We start from the raw sequence: 12,387 nt of genomic DNA on the forward strand, positions 1-12,387 counted from the left end.
GCATCAGTTTATATTCCTACCAACAGTATGAAAGTATCATCCACACTGAATATTATCAGACAAAATTATTTCAATGTAAGATCATAAATACAAGGTCAGTAAGACTATATACATCAACAGATAACAGTGGTCAACTCTGAGAATAGTTCTGGTTTTGACATATGAATGGTTATGTAAAATGCTAGATTAATTTTTATTGTTTGTATTTTTCAGTAAGAACATATGTAATAATTATATAAAAATAAATATTTCAATTTCCTAACAAAACAGAAATGGTTGAAATTATATACTTATTTTATTTCTTAAAAATATTTATTTATTTATTTACTCAAATTATCTACTTCTAAATGACAAGATCGTGTAACTCTAATATGAAATTTTCTCATAACTTTTTCTGAGAGCAGTGCCACGTAAGCAGTGCAAGAAACCTTGAATTTTACCTTCTTTATTTTTTAAAAATTTCTTTGATTTAATTTTATTATTTTTTTTTATAAAGCAGTTTCTTATTAGTCATCAATTTTATACACATCAGTGTATACATGTCAATCCCAATCGCCCAATTCAGCACACCACCCCTGCCGCGTCCCCCGCCCTTGGTGTCCATACGCTTTTTCTCTACATCTGTGTCTCAATTTCTGCCCTGCAAGCCTGTTCATCTGTACCATTTTCTAGGTTCCACATATATGCGTTAATATACGATATTTGTTTTCCTCTTTCTGACTTACCTCACTCTGTATGACAGTCTCTAGATGCATCCACGTCTTTGTTCTTTTTATGGCTGAGTAATATTCCATTGTATATATGTACCACATCTTGTTTATCCATTCATCTGTCGATGGGCATTTAGGTTGCTTCCATGACTTGGCTATTGTAAATAATGCTGCAATGAACATTGGGGTGCATGTGTCCTTTTGAATTATGGTTTTCTCAGGGTATATGCCCAGTAGTGGATTGCTGGGTCATATGGTAGTTCTATTTTTAGTTTTTTAAGGAAGCTCCATACTGTTCTCCATAGTAGCTGTATCAATTTACATTCCCACTAACAGTGCAAGAGGTTTCCCTTTTCTCCACACCCTCTCCAGCATTTGTTGTTTGTAGACTTTCTGATGATGCCCATTCTGACTGGTGTGAGGTGATACCTCATTGTAGTTTTGATTTGCATTTCTCTAATAATTAGTGATGTTGAGCAGCTTTTTATGTGCTTCTTGGCCATCTGTATGTCTTCTTTGGAGAAATGTCTGCTTAGGGGGCTTCCCTGGTGGCGCAGTGGTTGAGAGTCCGCCTGCTGATGCAGGGGACACGGGTTCATGCCCCGGTCCGGGAAGATCCCACATGCCGCGTAGCAGCTGGGCCCGTGGGCCATGGCTGCTGAGCCTGCGCGTCCGGAGCCTGTGCTCCACAACGGGAGAGGCCACAACAGTGAGAGGCTCGCGTACCGCAAAAAAAAAAAAAAAAAGAAATGTCTACTTAGGTCTTCTGCCCATTTTTGGATTGGGTTGTTTGGTTTTTTAATATTGAGCTGCATGAGCTGTTTATATATTTTTGAGATTAATCCTTTGTCTGACGACTCATTTGCAAATATTTTCTCCCATTCTGAGGGTTGTCTTTTTGTCTTGTTTATGGTTTCCTTTGTTGTGCAAAAGATTTAAGTTTCATTAGGTCCTATTTGTTTATTTTTGGTTTTATTTCCATTACTCTAGGAGGTGGATCAAAAAAGATCCTGCTGTGATTTATGTCAAAGAGTGCTCTTCCTATGTTTTCCTCTAAGAGTTTTATAGTGTCTGGTCTTACATTTAGGTCTCTAATCCATTTTGAGTTTATTTTTGTGCATGGTGTTAGGGAGTGTTCAAATTTCATTGTTTTACATGTAGCTGTCCAGTTTTCCCAGCACCACTTATTGAAGAGACTGTCTTTTTCCCATTGTATATCCTTGCCTCTTTTGTCACAGATTAGTTGACCATAGGTGTGTGGGTTTATCTCTGGGCTTTCTATCCTGTTCCATTGATCTATATTTCTTTTTTTGTGCCAGTACCATATTGTCTTGATTACTGTAGCTTTGTAGTATAGTCTGAAGTCAGGGAGTCTGATTCCTCCAGCTCCGTTTTTTTCCCTCAAGACTGCTTTGGCTATTCGAGGTCTTTTTTATCTCCATACAAATTTTAAGATTTTTTGTTCTAGTTCTGTAAAAAATGCCATTGGTAATTTGATAGGAATTGCATTGAATCTGTAGATTGCTTTGGGTAGTATAATCATTTTCACAATATTGATTCTTCCAATCCAAGAACATGGTATATCTCTCCGTCTGTTTGTATCATCTTTAATTTCTTTCATCAGTGTCTTATAGTTTTCTGCATACAGGTCTTTTGTCTCCCTAGGTAGGTTTATTCCTAGGTATTTTATTCTTTTTGTTGCAATGGTAATGGGAGTGTTTCCTTAATTTCTCTTTGAGATTTTTCATCATTCGTGTGTAGGAATGCAAGAGATTTCTGTGCATTAATTTTGTATCCTGCAACTTTACCAGATTCATTGATTAGCTGTAGCAGTTTTCTGGTGGCATCTTTAGGATTCTCTATGTATAGTATCATGTCATCTGCAAACAGTGACAGTTTTACTTCTTCTTTTCCAATTTGTATTCCTTTCATTTCTTTTTCTTCTCTGATTGCCATGGCTAGGACTTCCAAATCTATGTTGAAAATAGTGGTGAGAGTGGACATCCTTGTCTTGTTCCTGAACTTAGAGGTAATGCTTTCAGTTTTTCACCACTGAGAATGATGTTTGCTGTGGGTTTGTCGTATATGGCCTTTATTATGTTGAAGTAGGTTCCCTCTATGCCCACTTTCTGGAGAGTTTTTATCATAAATGGGTGTTGAATTTTGTCAAAAGCTTTTTCTGCATCTATTGAGATGATCATATGGTTTTTATTCTTCAATTTGTTAATATGATGTATCACATTGATTGATTTGCGTATATTGAAGAATTCTTGCATCTCTGGGATGAATCCCACTTGATCATGGTGTATGATCCTTTTAATATGTTGTTGGATTCTGTTTGCCAGTATTTTGTTGAGGATTTTTGCATCTATATTTATATACTTATTTTAATATGTATGCTTTTTGGTTTAATTAAAGTTAAACCTTTTTTCCTCTTTATTATCTTTCTCCTTTTGTGAAATATCCACTCACTTCATTTGTATTTCCTGAGTTGTTAGAAGTTTTTATATATGAATTCTCTTCACCATACATGTCAATAATATCTCCCCCTCTTTCTTGTTTATTTTCTACTTCCAGAAGCTAAAAAAGTTGAATGTAGGTAGCTACATTTATCCATCTTTTACTTCATGATTACTTTATCAGCTTTTATAGTTAGACAGCTTTTTTCTGCATGCTGAGGTCGGATATTCATCTGCATATTTTTTTTACTTTGTTTTATGTGTATCTGCGTGTATTTAACATTTCACCCTTGAATTCAGCTGTAATTTATTTCAGTGCATATTTTGATAAGGAATATAACTCCAAACAGTAACTGTCTCAGCACCATTTGGAAGCCAACATTCCTTTCTTTACCAAATGCACTGGGGGTGGGGGGACGGGGGGTGCTCCCGGGAGGAGTGAGCAGTCAGCTCAGCTGGAGGTGACTCGCCCGGGGCTTTGCTGCTCACATCGGGGTCAGCGCGGCTGGAAGGGCTCCTGGGCAACAGCTGGAAAACGCAGAGACTGATTTTGTTGGAGTTTTCCGCAATCAGCTCGGAGTCGCGATGACAACTTTTTAATCTTGCTTTGCTCGGTGCTGTAAGACGTCCCGAGCGCAGGTCGCCACGCAGCGTCTCTCTCGACGCGAGCGCCTGGGAGTCCTGCAGACCCGGGGGCGGGGGTGGGGGGGGAGTGCGGGGAGGTGGGCGTGTGGAGCCGGGACGGAGACGGGGATGTGTGCTGGGCGGTGACGGGCGTGTGCCGGGCGGGAGCGGGCGCGGCCTGGGCCGGAGGGCTCCTCGGCCTGCGATCCAGGCCGCGCTCTGACGACCGGCCTTAGCAGGATGCAGGAGAACGGTCCTCTCCCGCAGCAGCCTAGGGGCACTGGGCGGCGCCAAGCCGTCCTGCCGCCCCTCGTCGGGCTCGGGCTGCCTGGCTGGGAGAGCTGAGGGCGGCGCCACGAGGCCAGGCGAGCTCGCCGGCCGCCAGGAGGCAGCAGAGATCCCGGCGGCGCAGGGTCCGCGGAAGCCAAGCGGAGTGAGCGGCGGCACGGAGGGCAGGTTCACGCTGTTAGCTTGCTTTTGCGGCTCTCGACAGACGGCTCTGCTCCCGCTCCGACTTGACTTGCGGCTCCTCTTCCTGTACCCGGCAGTGGCCCAGCACGTTTTCGGTCTGACCTTCTTCCGCGGACCCTTATGTGCGTTCACGCAGTTATGGCCCGGGGCAGATTGGCCCGGACCTTTTCCCCAGCGTCCTCTGCGCCGTCGCGCCGGAGCGCCCTTCTCCGCGTTCAGCCCACCGCAGCCGGGCGCGCTCTCCCTCTCGGACCTTCTTCCCAGCGTCCTCTGCGCGGCCGTGCCCGAGCGGCCGTGCCAGAGCGCCCTTGCTCGCGTTTAGTCAGGACGGAGCTTCGTGCGCGCTGCGTGGCCGAGGCGCGTGAGTGGGGTCTCCGCCGGGTGGGGAGCTCGTCTTGCGAGTCCCGGCTTAGTGGTCCCAGGCCCAGCAGCGTGTGCTGAACCGCGAGGGCGCTGCGGCCCGAGGGCGCCGGAACGGGCGGGGCCGGGACTGGGCCGCGGGGTAATTGGTGCCCGCGGGCGGGGACGGAGGGTGTACGCGGCTGGGCCGCCGGGCGGGAGAGGCGGCGGGGAAGGAGTTAACCGTTTAGGAGGGATTTGACAGGTGAGCGCGTCTTCAGCCTTTCTAGACCTTTTTTTAAAAATTGAGAGAGAATTCACATACGACTAAATTCATCCTTCTAAAGAGACCAGTTGAGTGGTTTTTAGTATAGTCAGGGGATTGGGCCGCCATCACCGCTGTCCAATTGCAGAGCGTTTCATCGCCCCGGAAGGAAATCCCGAGCTCGCAGTAAACGCTTTTCCTGTCCCGCTGCCCAGCCCCACCAGGCCGCTTTCTATCTCTGAGTTTGCGGGGCCAGGATAGTTCACCTCACTGCAGTCAGACGGCGTTTGTCCTCTCGTGGGCGGCTCCTTGCGCGCGGCACAGGTCCTCGGGGTTCGTCCGCGCTGTAGCAGTGGTCGGCACTTGCCCCTTTTTACGGCCGAATGATAATAGTTCAGCGTAGGGAGAGACCATGTTGTGTTTCTCCGTCAGTCGATGGGCATTTGGGTTTTTGCACCTTTTGGCTTCCGAGACCTTTTGAGCTCTGTTCCTCCACGGAACTCACAGTCGGAGGCACAGTCAACTTAAAACCCTTCTGCCAACATTGAACTCTGGGATAGGAGCTGGTAGTGTTCCAGTGGCGTCGGGTCCGCTGTTTTGCAGGAAAGTTTGACAGGGTTTCTGTCCTCGGCTCAGCACTTGCTGGGCCGTCGGCTGTGGTGGTCACAGGCAGAGAAGCGTCGGTGTGCGGGTGTCATCAGCGACGCCGCCAAGACCTGTTGACGCGTGATAGGAACTGGGTGGACTCGGAGATGAGCGCATGAAGAAGGTGGCTGAGAGCTGTGGGAGACGTCTGACCTCCGAGCACGCCCAGTTCATCTCCGTTATTTGCGGATGCACGGCCCGGCTAAAACTCCTCGGGAGCCTCCAAGTAGATAGCAGGGCCAACGCGCCCGTCCCCAGCTCAGGTCCAGCAAGGCGTGCCCCTGCCTTCTTGTCTCCGCTCACACTGTAAACCTGCGTCCTTGTTGTGGCATGTTTAGTGCCACAGTTTTATGCTTTTCGTTAGTGATTCCATTTTCTTCCTTTAACGCATTTTAAAAAAATTGAATGAGGGATTCTTTAAATTCTGTAGTTCTTTACAACTTTCAGAAGTACCACTGCCCCGCCCTTGCCCCTCCCTTCTTCCCTCTCCCCACTGATAACCACTGGTTTGTTCTCTATATTTGTAAGTCTGCTTCTTTTTTGTTTTGTTCACTAGTTTGTTGTGTTTTTTAGATTCCACATATAAGTGATATCATGCAGTATCTGTCTTTGTCTCTCTGACTTATTTCACTTCGCACAGTGCCCTCCAAGTCCATCCGTGTTGCTGTGATTTCACGGTTTAGAATGTTCTCCAAGCTTAGTGCTGAAGTGCTGTCTGGTGTTCGAAGTGCAGGGTGGCTGTGATGTGCCTTAGAGAGACATGCACGGCAAGCTTCTCTTAGATGAGCTTTGTTCGGGCCTGAGTTATGTGCTGTTGGCTGTGATTTCAGTAGTTATGCATCAACAATACATACTAAATAGGGTGCCTTTAATAGACAGAAACAGGCAGAGCAAGCTTTTGTATTGACTGGTCGGTGAAAACGTAGTGACTGGAGGCTCGCAGGAACCTAGGCCTGTATTTCTGCTAGGAGCAGTGGCTCGGTGTTGGATTATTGAGTGTTCGTGGTAACTGTAGAACATGAGTATCATGAATAGTGAGAATGGACTATGTAACCAATTTAGTTATTCAAGGGCAGAAAGCCTAGTGGGGATGTTGATTCAACTTCTGTGACTTTTAACATTTTTCCACTCAAGGTATTCATTTTTAATAACGTTCTGGCAGTTTTGAAGCGGAGAGGAGCTAAAATAAAGCTAAAATGCTGTTTATTCTGCAAGCTGGGTAGGGACTCTGCTCAGTCCTGGAGATCCGGTAGTTAGTATACGGCCCCGCTGTTCTCCAGCGGCAGAGTGTGGGTTATGGTGTGCTGTGATAAATGTGTAAATGCTATGGGAACATAGGGTTAATTCTGTTGAGAGTGTACTGAGGTGTGTAAGGCTTCAAGGAAGAGATGACATTTTGAGATGTTTCCTTCTTTTTACTTAAATAATTCTTTTTCTGCTCTGTTGCTAAATTTTGAAAGAAGTCTTACGAACATGAGAGTAGCATGTACATAAATGAAAATGAATTTTGATACCCAGTCCTGTTCTTCTTGATCTGCACAGTCAGAACTTCACCGCGCACTGAGCTGGGTCACTTCTGCCTGTGATGCAAATCCAGAGTCCACCCCTTCTCTCCGTGGCTGTTTTCTTGGTTGAGCCTCTGTCATTTCCTCTCTGGACTGTTGTAACGTAGACTCCGGCTGCTCTCTCCATCAGTTATTCGCTGCTGACACAGACCTTTAATTCTCAGCCTGAAATTTCCATTGCTCTCCCATGTTTACAAACTAAAGTTTTATGCTTTTAAAGGTGGCTTATTTAACCCTTCATGATAATGCCCTGCCCTGTCTTTAATAAAGATGAGGTCATACAAAAGAGGAAACTCTCCTTATGTAGCGTGCCTTCTTTCCTCTTTACTCCTTCCTTCCTTTCTCTGTCCCTCCATATATAATTAGAAATGCTTTTAGGTGATAAGGAAATAGATGAGAATAAAAAACATTTTTGCCAATCTTAATATCTTGAATTCATCAGTTTCGTGATTACAGCCACTATCTTGGCTAAGGCTCTTACCCCTCACCCCCCCAAAGATCTTTTTTTTTTTGGTCATATGTTTTTATTTCTTGGAAAAATACCTATCAGAAGAGTTCTTGGGTCATATGGCAAATGCATGTTTAATTTCTAAAGAAATTGTCAGATTTGTTTCAAAAATTATAAAACCATAAAGCTTCTAGAAGAAAATATGGAAGAATATCGTCATGATCTGGAGGTGTGCAAAGGTTTCTTAGACAAGACTCAGAAAGCAATAACCACTGGGGGAGTAAAAAAGATAAATTGGATTACATTAAAATTGAAAACTTCTTATTTAAGGTAACTCTAAGAAAATGAATAGACAAGCACTGACACCTGTTTGACACGGAACTGATATCCAAGGTATATAAAGAACCATTAGGGTTCGAGGCCTGGGACTAATCCTCTGTGGCCTGCTGCTCTAAACTCTGGAATGCTGGCTTCATCTTCAAGTCATTCTTTTTTCATGAAGGGTACCATGTGTTTATAGCTGAGTAGTTTTATCAGCCTGTTTCCTGCCAACAGTGTATGAGCATTCTGGTTGCTTCACATCCTTGCCAACTTTTAGTGTTGTCAGTCTTTATTTTTAGCCATTCTAGTGGGTGTAGAGTGGTATGTCATTATGGTTGGTTTTAATTTTAGTCCTTGATTACTAATGATGTTGAGCACTTTTTCCTGTGTTTATTGACATTTTTATATCTTCCTTTGTGAAGTGCCTGCTCAAATCTTCTGCCCATTTAAAATTGGGTTAATTGTCTTTTTATTATTGAGTTGTAGGAATTCTTTATATGTCTTTTTTATATCCTGGATATCAGTCTTTGTGGTTGCCTATTCATTTTCTTAGAGCTGTTTTTGTTTTTTTTTTTTGCGGTAAGCGGGCCTCTCACTGTTGTGGCCTCTCCCATTGCGGAGCACAGGCTCAGCAGCCATGGCTCACGGGCCCAGCCGCTCCGCGGCATGTGGGATCTTCCCGGACTGGGGCACGAACCCATGTGCCCTGCATCGGCAGGCGGACTCTCAACCACTGCGCCACCAGGGAAGCCCCTTAGAGCTGTTTTTGATAAGCAAAGTTTTACATTTTGATGTAGTCATATTTGTCATTTTTTCTTTTATAATTATTGCTTTCTGAGTCCTAAGTAAGAAATCTTGGTTACCTCCAGGTTGTGAAGGTATACTTATGTATTTTCTTGTAAGAATTTTATAGTTTTAGCTTTTATGTTTAGGCCTATGATCCATCTTTAGTTTTTGTGAATGGTGTGAAAATTATTTTGTGAAGAATATTAAATGTTCTTCCCATACAGATATCCAGTTGTTCCAGTATCATTTGTTGAAAATGCCATTGTACTGCATTGGTACCTTTGTTGAAATTCAGATGACTGTATACATGGCAGTTGATTTCTGGACTCTTCTGTTCCATTGGTCACTCCTTATGTCAGTACCACCCTGTTTTAATTATAGTAGATCTTTTTTTAAAAAATAAATAAATAAATACATTTATTCATTTATTTATTTATTTTTGTCTGCGTTGGGTCTTCGTTGCTGTGTGCGGGCTTTCTCCAATTGTGGCGAGTGGGGGCTACTCTTTGTTGCGGTGCACTGGGTTCTCATTGCAGTGGCTTGTTGCGGAGCGTGGGCTCTAGGTGCGGGGGCTTCAGTAGTTGTGGCTCGGGGGCTCTAGAGCACAGCCTCAGTAGTTATGGTGCATGGGCTTAGTTGCTCCGAGGCATGTAGGATCTTCCCGGACCAGGGCTCGAACCCGTGTCCCCTGCATTGGCAGGTGGATTCTTAACCACTGCGCCACCAGGGAAGCCCTATAGTAAGTCTTGAAGTTGTGCAGTGTAGGTCAACAACTTTGTTGTTTTTCAAGTTTGATTTTGTTAGTTTAGATCCTTTGCATTTTCCACATAAATGTTAGAATCATCATCTTACCAGTTACTAAAAAAAGTCTCGTGGGATTATGATTGCAATGGCATTGAATCTTCAGATCAAGTTGGGAAGAATTTACATATTAACAGTATAGAGTCTTCAAATGTATGAACGTGGTGCATTTCCTGTTTAATTTAGGTCTTTAATTTCTTCTGGTACTATTTTATAGTTTGAAGAGGTCTTATGCATTGTTCATTAAAATTACTCCTAAGTATTTTTTTTTTTTTTTTTTTTTTTTTTTTTTTTTGCGGTACGCGGGCCTTTCACTGCTGTGGCCTCTCCCGTTGCGGAGCACAGGCTCCGGACGCGCAGGCTCAGCGGTCATGGCTCACGGGCCCAGCCGTTCCGCGGCATGTGGGATCTTCCCGGACCGGGGCACGAACCCGTGTCCCCTGCATCGGCAGGCAGACTCTCAACCACTGCACCACCAGGGAAGCCCCTAAGTATGTTTTTTTAACTCACAGTGGAGCCATCGTTCACAGTGTTACTCTGTAGACAGTGTGCCATTTTTTTCTGACTGCTTATAAGGTTTTCTCTTTATTTTTGGTTTTTAGCATTTTGCCTATGGTGTATCTAAGTGTGATTTCCTTTGTGTTTATCCTGCTTTGAGATTTGCAGATCTTCCTAAATCTATAAACTTATGCCTTTCACCCAATTTGGGAAAATTTGAGCCATTATTTTAAAAGAAAATTTTATCCCTGTTCTCTTTAACCTTTTCGTTTGGGACTTTGATTATATGTGTTAGCCATTTTGATGTTTTCCCCCAGGACCCTGAGGCTCCTTTGTTATTTTCAATCTTTTTTTTTTCTTCTTCTTCAGATTATTTAATTTCTTTTGAAGTATCTTTTTTTTTTTTAACATCTTTATTGGGGTATAATTGCTTTACAATGGTGTGTTAGTTTCTGCTTTACAGCAAAGTGAATCAGTTATACATATACATATGTTCCCATATCTCTTCCCTCTTGCGTGTCCCTCCCTCCCACCCTCCCTATCCCACCCCTCCAGGCGGTCACAAAGCACCGAATATCCGGCTGCTTCCCACTAGCTATCTACCTTAAGTTTGGTAGTGTATATATGTCCATGCCTCTCTCTCGCCCTGTCACAGCTCACCCTTCCCCATCCCCATATCCTCAAGTCTGTTCTCCAGTAGGTCTGTGTCTTTATTCCTGTGTTACCCCTAGGTTCTTCATGACATTTTTTTTTTCTTAAATTCCATATATACGTGTTAGCATACGGTATTTGTCTTTTTCTTTCTGACTTCATTCTGTATGACAGACTCTAGGTCTATCCACCTCATTACAAATAGCTCAATTTCGTTTCTTTTTATGGCTGAGTAATATTCCATTGTATATATGTGCCACATCTTCTTTATCCATTCATCCGATGATGGGCACTTAGGTTGTTTCCATCTCCGGGCTATTGTAAATAGAGCTGCAATGAACATTTTGGTACATGACTCTTTTTGAATTTTGGTTTTCTCAGGGTATATGCCTAGTAGTGGGATTGCTGGGTCATATGGTAGTTCTATTTGTAGTTTTTTAAGGAACCTCCATACTGTTCTCCATAGTGGCTGAACCAATTCACATTCCAACCAGCAGTGCAAGAGTGTTCCCTTTTCTCCACACCCTCTCCAGCATTTATTGTTTCTAGATTTTTTGATGATGGCCATTCTGACTGGTGTGAGATGATATCTCATTGTAGTTTTAATTTGCATTTCTCTAATAATTAATGATGTTGAACATTCTTTCATGTGTTTGTTTGCAGTCTGTATATCTTCTTTGGAGAAATGTCTATTTAGGTCTTCTGCCCATTTTTGGATTGGGTTTTTGTTTTTTTGTTATTGAGCTGCATGAGCTGCTTGTAAATTTTGGAGATTAATCCTTTGTCAGTTGCTTCATTTGCAAATATTTTCTCCCATTCTGAGGGTTGTCTTTTGGTCTTGTTTATGGTTTCCTTTGCTGTGCAAAAGCTTTGAAGTTTCATTAGGTCCCATTTGTTTATTTTTGTTTTTATTTCCATTTCTCTAGGAGGTGGGTCAAAAAGGATCTTGCTGTGATTTATGTCATACAGTGTTCTGCCTATGTTTTCCTCTAAGAGTTTGATAGTTTCTGGCCTTACATTTAGGTCTTTAATCCATTTTGAGCTTATTTTTGTGTATGGTGTTAGGGTCTTTTGAAGTATCTTAAGTTCACTATTGAACTATCTTAAGTTCTTTTTTATATTTAATTTTGCATTTTGTGAACAGGATTGACAGTTTGGGGTGATTTACAAGATTCCTACTTCGAGTATTTCCTATTCTTTTAGTAATTTTATTATTTATTTATTTTTTGGCTGCGTTGGGTTTTCGTTGCTGGGCCCTGGCTTCCTCTCTAGTGGTGGCAAGCAGGGGCTACTCTTCGTTGTGGTGCGCGGGCTTCTCTTTGCGGTGGCTTCTCTTTTTGTGGAGCACGGACTCTAGGCGCTTGGGCTTCAATAGTTACAGCTCGCGGGCTCTAGAGCGCAGGCTCAGTAGTTGTGGCACACGGGCTTAGTTGCTCCGTGGCATGTGGGATCTTCCTGGACCAGAGATCGAACCCATGTCCCCTGCATTGGCAGGCGGATTCTTAACCACTGAGCCACCAGGGAAGTCCCCTTATTCTTTTGTAAGTGTAGTGAGTATGTTTCTTTATTAGAAGGCATTTGGGGGGAGATGGTTATATATCCTTTGACTTTTAAATGTTCTCTTGTCTTATAGGATCCTAAATTTCCCCCTTTTTGCCCTTCACAGGACAGTCTCAAAGGGCATCCGTCATTCCTTTTTCCTTCTTCTCAGAAGCCCCGCCTTGCCAGTTCTGCCTCACCGAGTTGTACATAACACTTGTCTCTTTCTCCATAGGCTGCACTCATCTCCCAGAATGTTTCGTCG

The 12,387-nt window shown here is 43.4% G+C and overlaps 1 protein-coding gene across 5 annotated transcripts in view; it reads left to right on the plus strand.

Annotated features, from left to right (window-relative positions):
* RAD52 (RAD52 homolog, DNA repair protein) overlaps nt 1-12,387 on the plus strand; it is a 58,295-nt gene that overhangs the window by 22,820 nt on the left and 23,088 nt on the right. For 2 of the 5 annotated variants that reach the window (XM_060024069.1, XM_060024068.1), the window contains exon 1: nt 4,425-4,625. The exons of 1 other annotated variant lie outside the window; for it this stretch is intronic. The gene's annotated coding sequence lies outside the window, so the exon portion shown is untranslated. Of the gene's footprint in view, nt 1-4,424; nt 4,626-4,715; nt 4,767-12,387 lie in introns of those variants that run through there. 2 more of the 5 variants (XM_060024070.1, XM_060024064.1) reach the window with 2 other exon arrangements.

This window comes from Delphinus delphis, chromosome 11 (genome assembly GCF_949987515.2).
Source record: "Delphinus delphis chromosome 11, mDelDel1.2, whole genome shotgun sequence".
Lineage (NCBI taxonomy): Eukaryota > Metazoa > Chordata > Mammalia > Artiodactyla > Delphinidae > Delphinus > Delphinus delphis.